Consider the following 14,349-nt stretch of genomic DNA (forward strand, 5'->3'; position numbering starts at 1 on the left):
CTCTATAATAGCTGCCCTATAGATATGTGACAATTTCTGCCTATTATACACATGATACCAGGCAGCTATTCCAGATATGTGTGCCTTGCACTAAGGCCAAAAAAAATATTGTTGTGTTGCCCTCAAGTGGGAAAATGGGAAAGTTGGGTCGGACAGTCGGATTTCTTCTTTTTTTTCAAACCTTCAGTTTTAAAAATTCCCTCAAATATTAAATAATGCTTCTTCAATTAGGGGACATTTGTCAATTTTGACTTCTGGATACCTGTTAGACATCAATTAAAGACTAGCCTTTCAATAAAATATTATTGATTTTTTGAACAAATCTGTAAATATCTTCATTCCAAAAAAAAAAAAAATGCCAACCCTGATTTTTCAGGATTTAGGGTCGGCCGGTTGAGGGCAACACAACAATTTTTTTTTTGGCCTAACCCATCTCAATATTTTCATACAGGTAAATTGGCTACTTCAGAGTCCCTCCCTTCTTATCTCCGAAACCTTCAACTGGGCTAGCACAAGTTTGCACTATCGAGACAAAATAAATCTAATTACGATTAGATTACAACCTGATCAGTATAATAACCCCCTTATTTTATGATAAGGGAATTCACTATGAAACTGCCCAAGGTGTATCAAACATCCAAAACCTTGAAAAGTATCAAAAAAGTTTACAAAAGCACACTACAAATAAACAAAATAACTACAAACATGATAAAGTTAAAAAGGTTCAATCAACTAGGCCCTCAAATTAATGTAACCCAAGATTTTTAAGATGCAAGATGTTTGCTAATAACATAAAAGACTAAATCCCTGAACAAATAATCACATGACTACTATTCATGGAATGAGTTTGTGTGATGTAACACAATATATAAGAGAGAGAAACCACTATGTAAAGTGAAGACACCCCCAATGATTAATCGTAATTGTGTGATAAATCCTAGCTGATTATCTCAAATAGGTCGGTATTAACCACAGCCCTCCTTTCATAACCTACCTATTAAGTTTTCATAAGGATTTACTGAGCATGTATGGGAATGCCATCCAAACAGACTGAAACTCTCCCTACCAAATCCCTGTGAAAACAAGCCTTGAGGCTCGCTATGAACCCTGCCAATTATATCGCTCCCCATCTCGCTGTTGGAAGTCCTACTTTTCTCCGAAGGTTGTCTATGTAGTTATCGGTGGTGACGGTTGAGAAAATTGTCCGACACCTTCAATAACCTTTTTTTTTTACTTCATAAAATTACTCAAATAGTTGTTAAGTAGTTATGACAAGTTGCAGGAGGTGGCCAGATAAATATCATACCTTGTTGAGGTTATTGTGAGGTTTAATCACAGCATGGCAATCACTGGCAGCATGGATAGTTTACAGTACAACTACTTGTTGAACAATTAGATTAATGGTTAATTTGAATATCGATAGTTTTTTTGTGCATTTATTACTATTTCTTTATTTGGGAACGTTGAAGTCTCTCCTAATTCTAAAATTTCACACAACAAGCTTTCTAATTCCCCTTCTTTTCAAGCCCTGATTATCATCTAACAATATAATATTATTAACTTAGCTTCTACAACCTCATCAACCAATGGTTTAGTTATGTAACATTGATGAAAGTCCATGTAAATTGAATAAAAACTGTTGCAAGTACACAGCAAAAACAGTATTTAGAAATTGAGGACAGATTGGTGTTTAGAAAGTCAAATAACCAGTATTTTTAAATTTTTAAAATTTAAAATTTTTAAAACACTTTAATAAAGTTTACATCCTTAAACTTTAAGGATGTAAACTTTATTAAAATAAACACATTTCATATGATTATGTGTTTCAATGTTTAAAGCTAAACATAAAGTATTTTAATCCTAGACAATTAACTTTCTAAACTAAACACCAATCTAAACTCGATTTCTAAACACTGTTTTTGCAGTGTATTATCTGTAATATAGCATTTATCTGAATGTTTCATTTGCTACTTTGTCTGTACATTGATTTATATATTGTCTTTGGATCAGGAAATGTCTAGTCCCAGGCCTGGGGTGGGATCCCAGGGAATCCAATCAAAACTGAGTGATACAAAAGCTTGATTTCAATACCTCCGATACCTGTAATGTATGAAGGCATAATGATTTCATGGAACACAAGGGAAAATATCAAAACATACACTGACATTACATTGAAGTAATGTTATCACACTGGATTCTCAAGTCATGTCATCAATATATCAGCAGTATTTAGTCATTTACCAAAACTTCCCATCTTGGGTCTAATTCATGTTCATGATTAATGACTATTGAGTTAACTGACAGCCAATTTCATTTTACTACATAGGCATATTCAATAGTAATAGCTGTGATTCACTGTCAACCAGCCCTAGACATGGTTGACAGCATGTTATTTGTACATTGTATGTCATTGGCATCAGCGCTTATGTCCGGACTGGATGTAACAGATGTGTTCACAACAACAATAGAGGATAACAATAGGTTGACTACAAATGCACCTGTTTATGTATTTTATGACAGGTGGATCCATGGTATCGATACCGACTGGTGTTATGAAGTACACCATCCTTTTTGATTAGGCAATTAACAGTATAATTAATTAACGACTTGGTAATATTCAGAATAACTTCTACTGCATGTAAAAATGGACTCGAAAACATCGTAGGTAACTCTAACCCAGAACCCATACATACATATTTTTATCCAGTGAACATGGTGAACATATCAGTTACTAAACTTGGTAACACTACAGCAGCAGTAAAATTGGAAACTTTTTGATGGATTGATCCAAGTTCATTTTATGCAAGTAATGTGCAGTAGCCTCAAACATCATTTTTCAGACAAAAGATATAATTCAAAAGATTAATATCAGTATTTAGACATATGTACACAAAAATAAAATTTGCGTTGACTATGAGCTGATAATCAGCAGGTCAAATACTAAACACCTGGGCTTGGAATGGGACAAATTAAGCTAGGATATGTTGATTTCAGCCTAGCTCTGTGTTGATTTACATATACCTGGCAAGTAAATATTGGCGCTATTACTTGAAAGGTTGTACAATCATGTAATGTACATGTATGTAAAAAAAGTTGGAATGATTCCTATGACATCACAATTTTGGCACATTTTGATGTTTAGGTTTAAATCATAATTCTGATTCAATCACAATTATTTTTTCAATCAGCTTCTTCATGTCACCCTCTTTCTGAAATGATACAAATATCACTCACTTAGCTATTGTATAGTATGCATCATAAATTACCAACTTGAAGTGTGCTACTATTTTGCTCTTGTACTGGCTGAGCCCCCAGCTTGCACCAGATATATTGTAAGTTAAAAGATACAGCACTTAGGCCTAGCTAAGAACTTGTTCCAGTATTGCCCCCAGTCAGACAGACACAGAGTGGCATATGCACTGATTTCAATGGGAGGTTTAGGTTACGGTTCACTGATACATGAATGCCAAAGTTTTATAGGATCAAATAAGATGTCCAGGGTCTTTTCAAAGATTTGATATACCTCATATTTTGATATTTTAACAACAGCACTGGCAACTTGATTTGGAACTTTATAGATATGCAAAAATTGTACTTTTTTACTTGGCGACAAGTCTCAAAATGTGTAACATCCTATTATTTTCTGCAAATTCACTAGAATACTAGGGACCATTAAAATGCTTCCATGAAGCTATATAATATCCCAAAGGGGGAGGGGTTGATAGTGTAACAAGAAAAACACCTGCTTACAAGTCAAATTACCCCTTATCTCAATACCAAAGCCTTAAAACTTTAACCCTTAACCATGTCATCTACTCTACACTTGAAGTTGCCAGTAGAAAAGCAATCAGCTGGATTTCAAGCATGAGAAGTGTCATGAATTTGGGGCACAGGTATTTTTGATAGGCATACTGCTTTGTATAATAGTTTACCATAAGCTACCCTTAAAGAACGCCATTGCAAGAGGAGGGGACTTTCCACCAATTTGTGACACATACACTACAGGGACAGGTGGAATGATGGGTAGGGATGTACAAATGTACAGCAGATTTGGGTATCATATACAGGGTCTTACATTTGGGTCACAAATTTCAGAAAACAGGTTTTGGGAAGGAGTTTCTCAACAAATCTGGAAAAGGTACGGTTTTAGTTGTTTTTTTGTAAAATTTGTGAAGATTCCTCAGAATTTGGCAAATTTACGGGGAACAAAAAATACGGGGTCAGGCATACCAGTAAAATAATTACTTACCATCTTCTGTAATGAAATATACATTGGCTAAGCCAAACGTCCCTGAGAAGAAAGTTAGAAAAAAAAAAACAGGCGTGCAATCCTAGCAGACGACGACATGGAGCCGGTTAAAAAAAAGAAAAAACGATGCGTTGCTGCTGTCGGCGATAGCCCTCAATGCGGGCAAGCCTTGATACATAGATGTTCCGTAATATTACAAGTTACCAGCAAAGTTCTGTGTTAGTGTACGTGTGCATTGATAAAGTGGTGATGATTTTTAATACTGCATATATATAATTCCTTTAATTGAGAGAATCTCTTCAAATTGCTGTGTTTTTGAAGTTATAAATTCAAAATATTTCACCAGTGGTTTTATTCCAACATATATGTAACAGAAATATGTGAATCATAATATCCTTGTATTCCACGGTTGCATTAATTCAGCTTTCTTAAAGATGTTGTAACAATAGTTAAAACTCTAATATGATACACAAGGCAAACAGCTGATAAAATACCTTCACGATATATCCCTATGAGTTGGTATATTAAACATCTTATCTGTAGTAGTACTACCACTTGCAGCTACTTCTTCAATACCAATCTACCTTATCTCATACATGTAGGAGTTGCACATCCTCTATCTCTTGGTATCAATGTAAAGACACGCAAGATAAAAAAAAACTAGATGCCGCCACCTCTCAGCGATTCATCTGTCGTGGTAATCAGATCAGATGAGCTGTCGCCTCAATGGGACACGCAGTCATGGTTACGTCAAGTTGCTTGCGAACGTTACTTCTAATCTCTCTTCACGCCAATGTGCATCCATCAGGTTTTTTTTACACCCAAGATGAGTTAAAAAATCATACTAGATCAAGAGAGAGAAAAAAAATCCCTCAGCATTGGTGTGTGTAATAGTAAATCCAGTGTAGTGATGATGCTATTACATGCATGCAACTGGATTTTATTCCTCACGTTCAGTGGCTTGGTGGCTCACATACGTTCCATCTTCTAGTAGTAATTCATGCATCATCAACTGTGTACAGAGTGAGTGCTATGAGTGACTACCACTGAGCTGTGGTGTAGTAGCTAAGTGAAGAATTCGGCATCATATGCATGCGTCACTTAAATCTTACTAGTAGTAGTAGCAGTCCCACATCGCAGGTGGTTGGAGCTGAGGCTGAGTCATACTTCTTAAGTACTGTGTGTGTATACTGTCAAAAAATCTCTCAACTGCTTGTTACTGTCTTACTTGTGGAGCCCTTGGCCTTAGCATCCCTCTATGTCAAGGTTTGAGCTATATACTGAGATTTCTGTAAGTTGTTTTGATCCAGTACTTTTTTTTCATAGGCTAGTGCACTTTGGGAGCTTCTTTGCATAACAATAGCTGCATTGGTTCAAGCAGTATTACTTTAACACAAAAGCTTTGGATCACAATACTTAAAAGGTCATATCAGGGCCACTATCTCAGTAGCAAAAAGCAGATTATTTATTTTTTCTGGACTTTATTCCCTGTCTTTTCAACTTTATTGATTGTATCTTGTCTACATGCATAAACTATTACAAGTTATAAGAGGGGTTATTATAAGACTCTTATTGTTGGATTTAAATAGTTTGCAACTGTTAAAGTATGTAAACTATCTGTCCTGTCACCTAAAAAGAGTTCTGAAAATCTGATTTAAATGTTTTAATATCTTGTTTGTCGTACAGATCTCTTGTTGTGGCGGTGCTATGCCAATACTACATGGGGTCTCTCATCCAAAAAGCAAAGCAATAGAAACACAGAACAATTGGCGGGAACTGTCCTGGAAGAAATCATTACAGGCCTGGTAGATAATCAAAAATTTCACAGCCCCCAGTCCAGTCAATGAAAAATGCAACACAAATCAGTAGTGAATATTATGGTACCATCACAAATTATACAGTAAACCTTTGCTATTTGTATTTACTTAAGTAAGTCGAGCAATCAAGCATGATATGATTTATGGGTACCTAGATCTGAATTAATACAAAAAGTTTGCTTGAACTTTGGATCCTTATTGATATCTTTTAAGTTCCTGAATTGTACAAAATAATGCCTTTCCAAAATTGGCAAAACGAAAATGTGCACTGAAATCGATAAATGCATCAAATATAATACTGCAATATCTAGCCACAACATAATTAATACAAATGTACATCAACAGTAGCTAAGAATGTTCAATAAATAGAAACTAAGTGTTTGTGTGCTAAACTTTGTCGGCAAAGTTTTGATTTCTAGTTTTAATGTCACATGTACAATGTATAATAAATGGTATAATTATGGTAATTGAAAACAGGTTTTTTTACAAGGACATTGTTTTATGATAGTTTCTATAGGCATTTTTCACAGGTATGTGCTATCAAATATACTCATTATTTGATCAATCTAAACTAATTGAGAAAACACAAAAATATCAATAGCATTTAGCCATTACAGTCTATGATTTACCATAAGCTGGGAAAATATAACTACTGTATAGTGGCATATTTTCGCTGGTTTAATTTTTCGTGATTTTATCAATTCTGGACAGTTTAGTGGATGTTTAATTTGTGTTGGCAAATATATTCACATTTTAATAAGAACTACAAGTAATAGTGTAATAAATATTTTTGCCGGGTTAAAAATTTTAGGCTAGCTGTTCAACCGCGAAAAATAAACCCGGCTTCGAAAATTTCCTGCTATAAAACTAGACACTTTTAATGTTGTTTTTTGGAGCCAGTTTCCAAAACTATTTTCTTGGATTTTATTTCTCTTAGTTCATTCTGTAATACTTGCACAATAATCTGATTTTCTGACAATCGATTTTCATTATCTAAATATCTAAATATATATTGAAAAATAACACTTGGATGCTTTCAAAAAGTTTGTTCTACAAATCACATACTTTGTAAACTTGCTTGCTTGATTGTTGTTAATGAGTTATGTATGTTTTACAAAAGTGTTGTTGTTTCAGCCCTCTTTACATCATAACTCAAGAACCACAAGACCTACAAAAGTATATCTGTGATATTTGAATTCTATACACTCGCTATGAAATGATCAATGCAATTTTTGCCAAAGCTCACCACCATTCCCAAGATGCTGTGAACTACCAAATCGCAACAGTTTAAGTTGCTAACCTTAACTAAGTGTGATAAATGTATCACTATCCTGTTAGCACTTAAAGAACTGTCATCAGTGGTCTTTTATCGGTAGATAGCGGTCTGATATTCTTGTAACCTGATCAGAACTGTTAAACGATCTAGACTCAATACTGTACAAGCTTCTGTGGAATCTATCGCACACATAACCTAACCGCTGCACCATATTATAGTTCATATTACACACATCAACATATTTTGTCACCATTTTAATTATATTTTAGGGGAAACCTACCCCAGGGTTTTAAGGCTTTTATCTACCGATAAATACTTTGCTCAGAAATTGGGAGAACATTGTCATGTCCAAGAAATATGGTAAAATTTTTGTGAATTTTGTAATCACGGTTTTGTTAACACCTTGTACTGGGTTGATAATCCTATTATGATTTCCTGAATGAATGGTATTGCAGGTGAGGGCTTCTTGCACTTACCCCTAGATAGGGAAGCTATTGAATGAATGGTCTACAGGGCAGCTATTATGGATAAAGCCTTCTTGTGCTGCCCCCTAGATAGGTAGCTACTTAAAGTCCGGTACTCCCTAACACCAGTAATTACCACAAAATACTACAAGGAAAACCACTGGGCATGCATGCATCCCACATGATGTCATGATGCAAACACTGTAAGTCCTATGCACAGAATTGCTGGCCCAGCCAGCGAAACCCCCATGGCTCCTGGTCGGTGATCGTGTGCTTGGCACGTGAGGGGTATATCTTTCAGATCCTGGGGGTACCAAGTGAATTCTTTGTTCATCTTCTGTCCGTTTTCATTTCTTCTTTAACTTCTGATAGCAAAAACCCATGAGCAGTGTTAGGGTTAATAATAAAACTCCTACTACCGTTGCTGATGATATAGCACTTTTTGACAGTAGCCAATGTGTAACAAATTTGTTAGTGGCACTTGAAACTGATTGTCTGACCTTACTAAAGGAAATAGCTCTCTAATCATTAACTTGTTCACTTCAGTTTTATAACAAAATTAATCCATTACTTTGTCTGAATGTATTCTCACCGATGCAAATGTAACCATTTTGAAAGGATTAAGTTTAGCACAGGCTCTGTACTGGACTCTGATACCTATGATGATCTAAGACCCATGTACACATGGATTTTTCTTCTTTCAACGAAGATTGAATGAAGATTCAAATTGCTATTTCCCTTATGTGTTCAATGAAGCGAAAAAGGTACTTTTGACGAAGCATTTCTTAATACGATGAAGCTAGTTTGCAATATAGTATTGTTACGTTGGCATGACAAATGTAAGACGTGGAAAGAAGATCAGGAATTAGCACTAATTTTAAAACACTTTCTTCATCTAAACCATGTTGGACGTTAATAAGCTTCCTTTGATCTTCATTAAAGTAGGCTTTAATCTGGAAAAATTTGTCTTATCTAACCCTAACACTTAACCCTGCTTTTTGATATCGGAAGTTAAAGAAGATACGAAAAAGGAGAGAAGATGAACAAAGAAGTCACTTGGCACCCCTACGATTGAACCTTTGACCCCCGCTTGCCAACCACATGATCACGGACTGGTAGCTACATGGGTTATTGCAGCAATTCTGTGAGCATATAACACTTAGGGTGATTGCATCATCGCAGACCCTGGGATTCATGCATGTGCTTAATTTTTCATTGTGGTATTCTGTGGTATTTGGGTGTTAGGGTTAATATTCGTCAAATGTGTGTTTTGTGTGTGGTACAATGTCTTTGTTCGATCTTCATTAGTTAATCAAGATTTATTTATCTTCGTCAAATTAAAATTTTCTCTATAAATGTGAACAAGGTCTAAGATACTGGACCAATAATTTTTTCCAACTACATCAGCACTTACCTGATTATTTGACCAAAAGAGACAGGAACCCAAAGAGGAATATGGAAAAGAAAGAAAGAAAAAAAAAATGTTAACAAAATACAAAATTCTAATTCCAATTACAGAATAAAAGTATTGTCTTGGATAAATTGGCCACATATGATCACTGCAGCGCAATACGTGTAGTCATATATGAATATTGAAAGATATAACAGTTTTTGAGATATTTTCTCAAAATATAAAGAGCTATCTTAAGACCCACTGAACCACTTGGCTTGTTTGTACTCATTTTAATGTATTTTGATGCTGACTCCAAATATGGTTATAAAAATGTATAATTCTGAAATTTTTTAGTTATACATATTTTTTAGGATTTGTAGTCTGCAGTTGATGTGGAGAGTTAAAAACCATGGAAATAGTTGCTATTTCCATGGTTAAACTAACTCTGCATTTATAATCATACTAATAAGTGCTTCTATAAAGCAAATAATGAGCAATCTTTCAAGATTACCCAGAAGTAGATGTGACAGTTATCACAACTATTTTATCTGATGTTTAAAAATAGTCAACAAAAAGATTAAGCAATATCATGAATAAATGTGACATCAGCAAGGAATGATGAAACAAGATCAGATAAGCTTTAATGTTATGTAACCTTGGGTGAATTAGTTAGAAATTGCATAGCACTCTCTTTATTTTTTAAAAATTTAATTTAATGTGACCATCACATAAAAACATAGCAGTTGTCTCAAACTATAATTTTCTGATTTCTTTACCAGCTAGGTTACAGATGTGCTTACATGTTAGTGGTGGCAGTATTGGCCTTGTCCTGCCAAGAGCAGAACCCCATCTGAAGATGCTTACTGTTAGGCCTAACCACTTGTAGCCATGGTAAAATTAACTGATCAAACAGATTCAACAGGAACTCCACATGGTCATTGGCTACTACTAGTTGGTCATGTGTATTTATAATCTAGAGGCTCGGGTTCAATCCCCAGCGGTGGCCATTTTTCTTTGTTCAATCCATTTTTTTTAACCCAAATTGTTTATTTTCATGTAAAAGTGTACATATTGCACAAGGACATACATTTTGTGCAATTTTTTTTGCAAGTGTGCTAAAAAGAGCCAAAAATGCACCTTGAAATAAATTATTGCATTCAGCCATTAATTTCAACGGACAGTGTTGCAGGCGTGCCGTCTGTTTTGCTTATGATATTTGCATTGAACGAGGCATGGCCACCATTGTTTGTCTAATGACAATCACAGAGATACCCCCTCGTATTCTTGAGGTACATCATGCTACTTTTTATAATCAAATTGTTCATTAACCAGTACTGAAATATCATCATTCTAATTAACCAAAGCACAACTTTTTTTTGCATTAAGGGAGCATTATTATTTTTGCTTATATCTTCGCTAATCTCCATTTTGGCCACCACGCCAAAGTAATATTATTTTATATACATGGTTTAACTTAATCTGACCCCCAGCTCATTATCCACGAACCAAAACAGGTTACCTTGCTAAAAATAAAAAGGTTTTAATGACCAAGGTCTGCACGGATGGCTGACCATCAGTGACAAGTGACCGGGACACGACATCGATCAGCTTTATTACTAAATTCTACTTAATTCGCCACCAAATGGTTAAGTAATTATTTGAAAATGTCAACTTTAATTGGAAATGTACGTCTGACGCAAGAGTACACGCGTGCAACGGAAGTTAAGATGAAAGCAAGAAGCTGCATTAGAATTTGTTGTTTAAACTGTTTAAGTCAGAGTAGTCACCACCACCTGTTACGGTCATTTAAAGTGACCATGAAGTTTTACAAAAAAGAATTGGGTTAAAATTTCGCTTATGTAAACATCCCGGTTCCAAGATTGAACATTTTAAACTTCTTGTTACTTTTCTCACACAAAAGTTTTCAGATAGTAAATCAATATTTTTACCATTTGAATTTTCTAAGAAACACTTGATTTATAATAGCTATTACTGCTTGCTATCCTCAGAAGATATTACTGGTTGGTATCTTCAGTAGATATTATCACTGCTTGCGATTATTGCTTGCTATCTTTAGAAGATATTACTGTTTGCTATCTTCAGAAGATATTACTGCTTGCTATCTTCAGAAGATATTACTGGTTGCCATCTTCAGTAGATATTATTGCTTGCTATCGTTAGACGATATTACTGGTTGCTATCTTCAGAAGATATTACTGGTTGCTATCTTCAGTAGATATTACTGCTTGTGATTACTGCTTGCTATCTTCAGTAGATATTACTGCTTGCTATCTTTAGAAGATATTACTGGTTGCTATCTTCAGAAGATATTACTGGTTGCTATCTTCAGTTGATATTACTGGTTGCTATCTTCAGTAGATAGTGTTGCTTGCTATCTTCAGAAGATAGTATTGCTTGCTATCTTCAGAAGATATTATTGCTTGCTATCTTCAGAAGATATTACTGTTTGCTATCTTCAGAAGATATATTATTGTTTGCTATCTTCAGTAGATATTACTGCTTGCAAATACTGCTTGCTATCTTCAGAAGATATCACTGCTTGCTATCTTCAGAAAATATTACAATTTGCTATCTTCAGTAGATGTTACTGCTTGCTATCTTCAGTAGATATTACTGGTTGCTATCTTCAGTAGATATAACTAATGTTAGCTTCTAAAAATTAAATATGTAATATTGTGTATTCCTAGGGATGAGTCACTTTTGACTGATTACTTTCTTCAGTAGACAAGGTAGATAACATACTTGGGAATTTTGCATAAATTATGCAACATACTTGCTATCTTCATGTGATTATTGTTTACTCTTCAAGTTTGTTTGATTGCTAGGCTACCTCTTTTCATTTCCCCATATTATCATACCAACTTTACATATTTAACCCCTTTTTATCTGTTTTGTTTCTATTTTAGGACAAAATCTAACATTACTGGTACTAATTTACTATTCAATACTTCCTCACAAATATTTATCTCGGATTACACAACACAAATAATGAGTTCAGGCAAGACAAAAAGGGATAGACCTCATTGCTGCCTCATGCTATATCCTATAGAATTTATTTACATTGATAAATTATTGTTATCTATATTCAATTCTTTTCTCTTCTTTTTTGATAATGGCCGTAAGCTTTCACTGCTATACTTACACTAATTAGTTTCCTCTAATTAGCAATTATAATGTATTTCATTGCATAAAATAACAATATTAAAGATGCCAAAAATATATTCAAGGCAGCTATTTAGGTATATCATGTTTAGTACATAAACTCTTAAAATGTTAAAAACAAGGTGAGAGATAAGAACAAAATCTTCAATAATCTGTTTCTTCCTGAAAAGTTTCATCAACCTCCGCAAAAAATACAAAATTTAGTCTTATAAAACCTGCTGCGAACAGAATGGCCATCTCATGCATAACATGAATTCACGCATATCATAACAAGATATCAATCTTCTAACTTAGTGTATCAAAGAAAGAAAAGTGCTAAATTGACTGTGTTATCTCTGCACATCAGTGCATCATCTTGTGACAAACAAACACACTCAACAGGCATGAAAACAATCTCTGAAAAATTGGTGCCAGGGGTTGTATTATTTTTGCCTGATTTAGTTCTTGTGATTGTGTTATTTGTGACCCATTGTATAAAGGAATTGGCATGTAAACAAGAGGATCAAACAAGCATTATTTATTTACAGAGGAACAGATTAGCATGTATGGTATTGAAACTCTTTTAGGTCTTTTTTTGGGGGGGGGGTGTTTATCTTCAATACAAAAGGTTAAAATGTTGATATGATGGACAGCTTTTCATCCACATTATACTAGATTTATAAAGTTTCTGTCAAACATATCATTTTTTAATAATTTGTCATAAAATTTGTATTTTATTGTGAATTTCAAAATATCAAAATTATTTGATATCAGAAAGATATTCCTCATATAATGCAATTTGGCATGTCTGATGTGCTCTCAGGCCCCACAAGAAATACTGATATAAAATTGGATAGATTGAGCCCATTGGTCAAGCTATGAGTTTTAAAATATTGGACGAGACGTAGTCGGAGTCCAATATTTTAAAACTCATAGCGAGACCAATAAATATTGGGCGTAAAGCATCCAATTTTATCATTATTATGTTTTGGATCCAATATTTTTACACACTTGGATTCAACAAAACATAATAATGTGCAAAGGTGGGTGCTGTCTACTGACCAACCCCTTAAGTAGGTCTGCAAAAAATGTGTAATCCAGAAAGATCATTCCAGCTAGGAAACTTTTACAATTTGTAGGCAAATTTTGGAATTTGGAGCCTCCAGGAAATTCCCCATATAAAAACGTACATAAGAAATTATGGGAAACTTCTGAGTTGGAATCTTTTTTTCCCCTGTGAAATAGGCATTCGTCCAGCCCTGTGTTATAATAAGCCCACAATCAATGAAATCAAGCCAATGTGTTTGGTCAAATGCACTTTATGATGAAACTTTAACAACACCAAAATGCAAATCTTTTCCTTTTAAATATCACATTGTCTGAAAATCAACATGACTTTCTGCATTAATCAACCATGTCATAGTCAGTGAAGAACAAATAGTGGGCTCAAGTGTGGTTTTGAATCCAATGAAATTTTATGCATGAGTGCACTACTATAGCAGTCAGCTGTGGCTTTGTTTTTTGACAACGTAGAGCACCTGACTGTGCACTTAATTAGCCAAAAAATATTGTACTGTTTCTCTTCATCAACCAACCCTTCTCCAACAAAAAAAATAAAGCCACAAAAGTATCACTGTTTTTTCTTCCAAATATGAAAAACAAGAACAAAAATGCACTCACAACGGGCATTTTTTTCTTAAAGACTTACTTTATACAATAAAATGTAAATATTCAGTAAATGTTCAAAAATTTAAATGAGTACCATTAACTCTCATTGTTGGGTACATTTATGGGTAATTCCATTTCAACTTATGTCATTGTGATTCAATTAGAGCAGCCATTTATATTCACACTTCTTACAGAAATTTCACAAGTTGCCTAATAATTGAAATGTTGGTAGTTTGCTTTGGATCATAGCAATTTTGTGGACACTGCAACATGAAGGGTCGCTAGTAGTCCGAAGGTTCTCTTGTCCGAAGGTTCTCTAG

The 14,349-nt window shown here is 34.4% G+C and overlaps 1 protein-coding gene across 4 annotated transcripts in view; it reads right to left on the reverse strand.

Moving 5' to 3' along the window:
* Window positions 1–14,349, reverse strand: part of LOC140155462 (epidermal growth factor receptor-like) — a 227,537-nt gene that overhangs the window by 134,203 nt on the left and 78,985 nt on the right. The window contains exon 1 of one of the 4 annotated variants that reach the window (XM_072178323.1): window positions 4,250–4,357. The exons of the other annotated variants lie outside the window; for them this stretch is intronic. The gene's annotated coding sequence lies outside the window, so the exon portion shown is untranslated. Of the gene's footprint in view, window positions 1–4,249; window positions 4,358–14,349 lie in introns of those variants that run through there. 4 annotated transcript variants of the gene reach the window in all.

The sequence above is a fragment of the Amphiura filiformis genome, chromosome 6 (assembly GCF_039555335.1).
Source record: "Amphiura filiformis chromosome 6, Afil_fr2py, whole genome shotgun sequence".
NCBI classification, from domain to species: Eukaryota; Metazoa; Echinodermata; class Ophiuroidea; order Amphilepidida; family Amphiuridae; genus Amphiura; species Amphiura filiformis.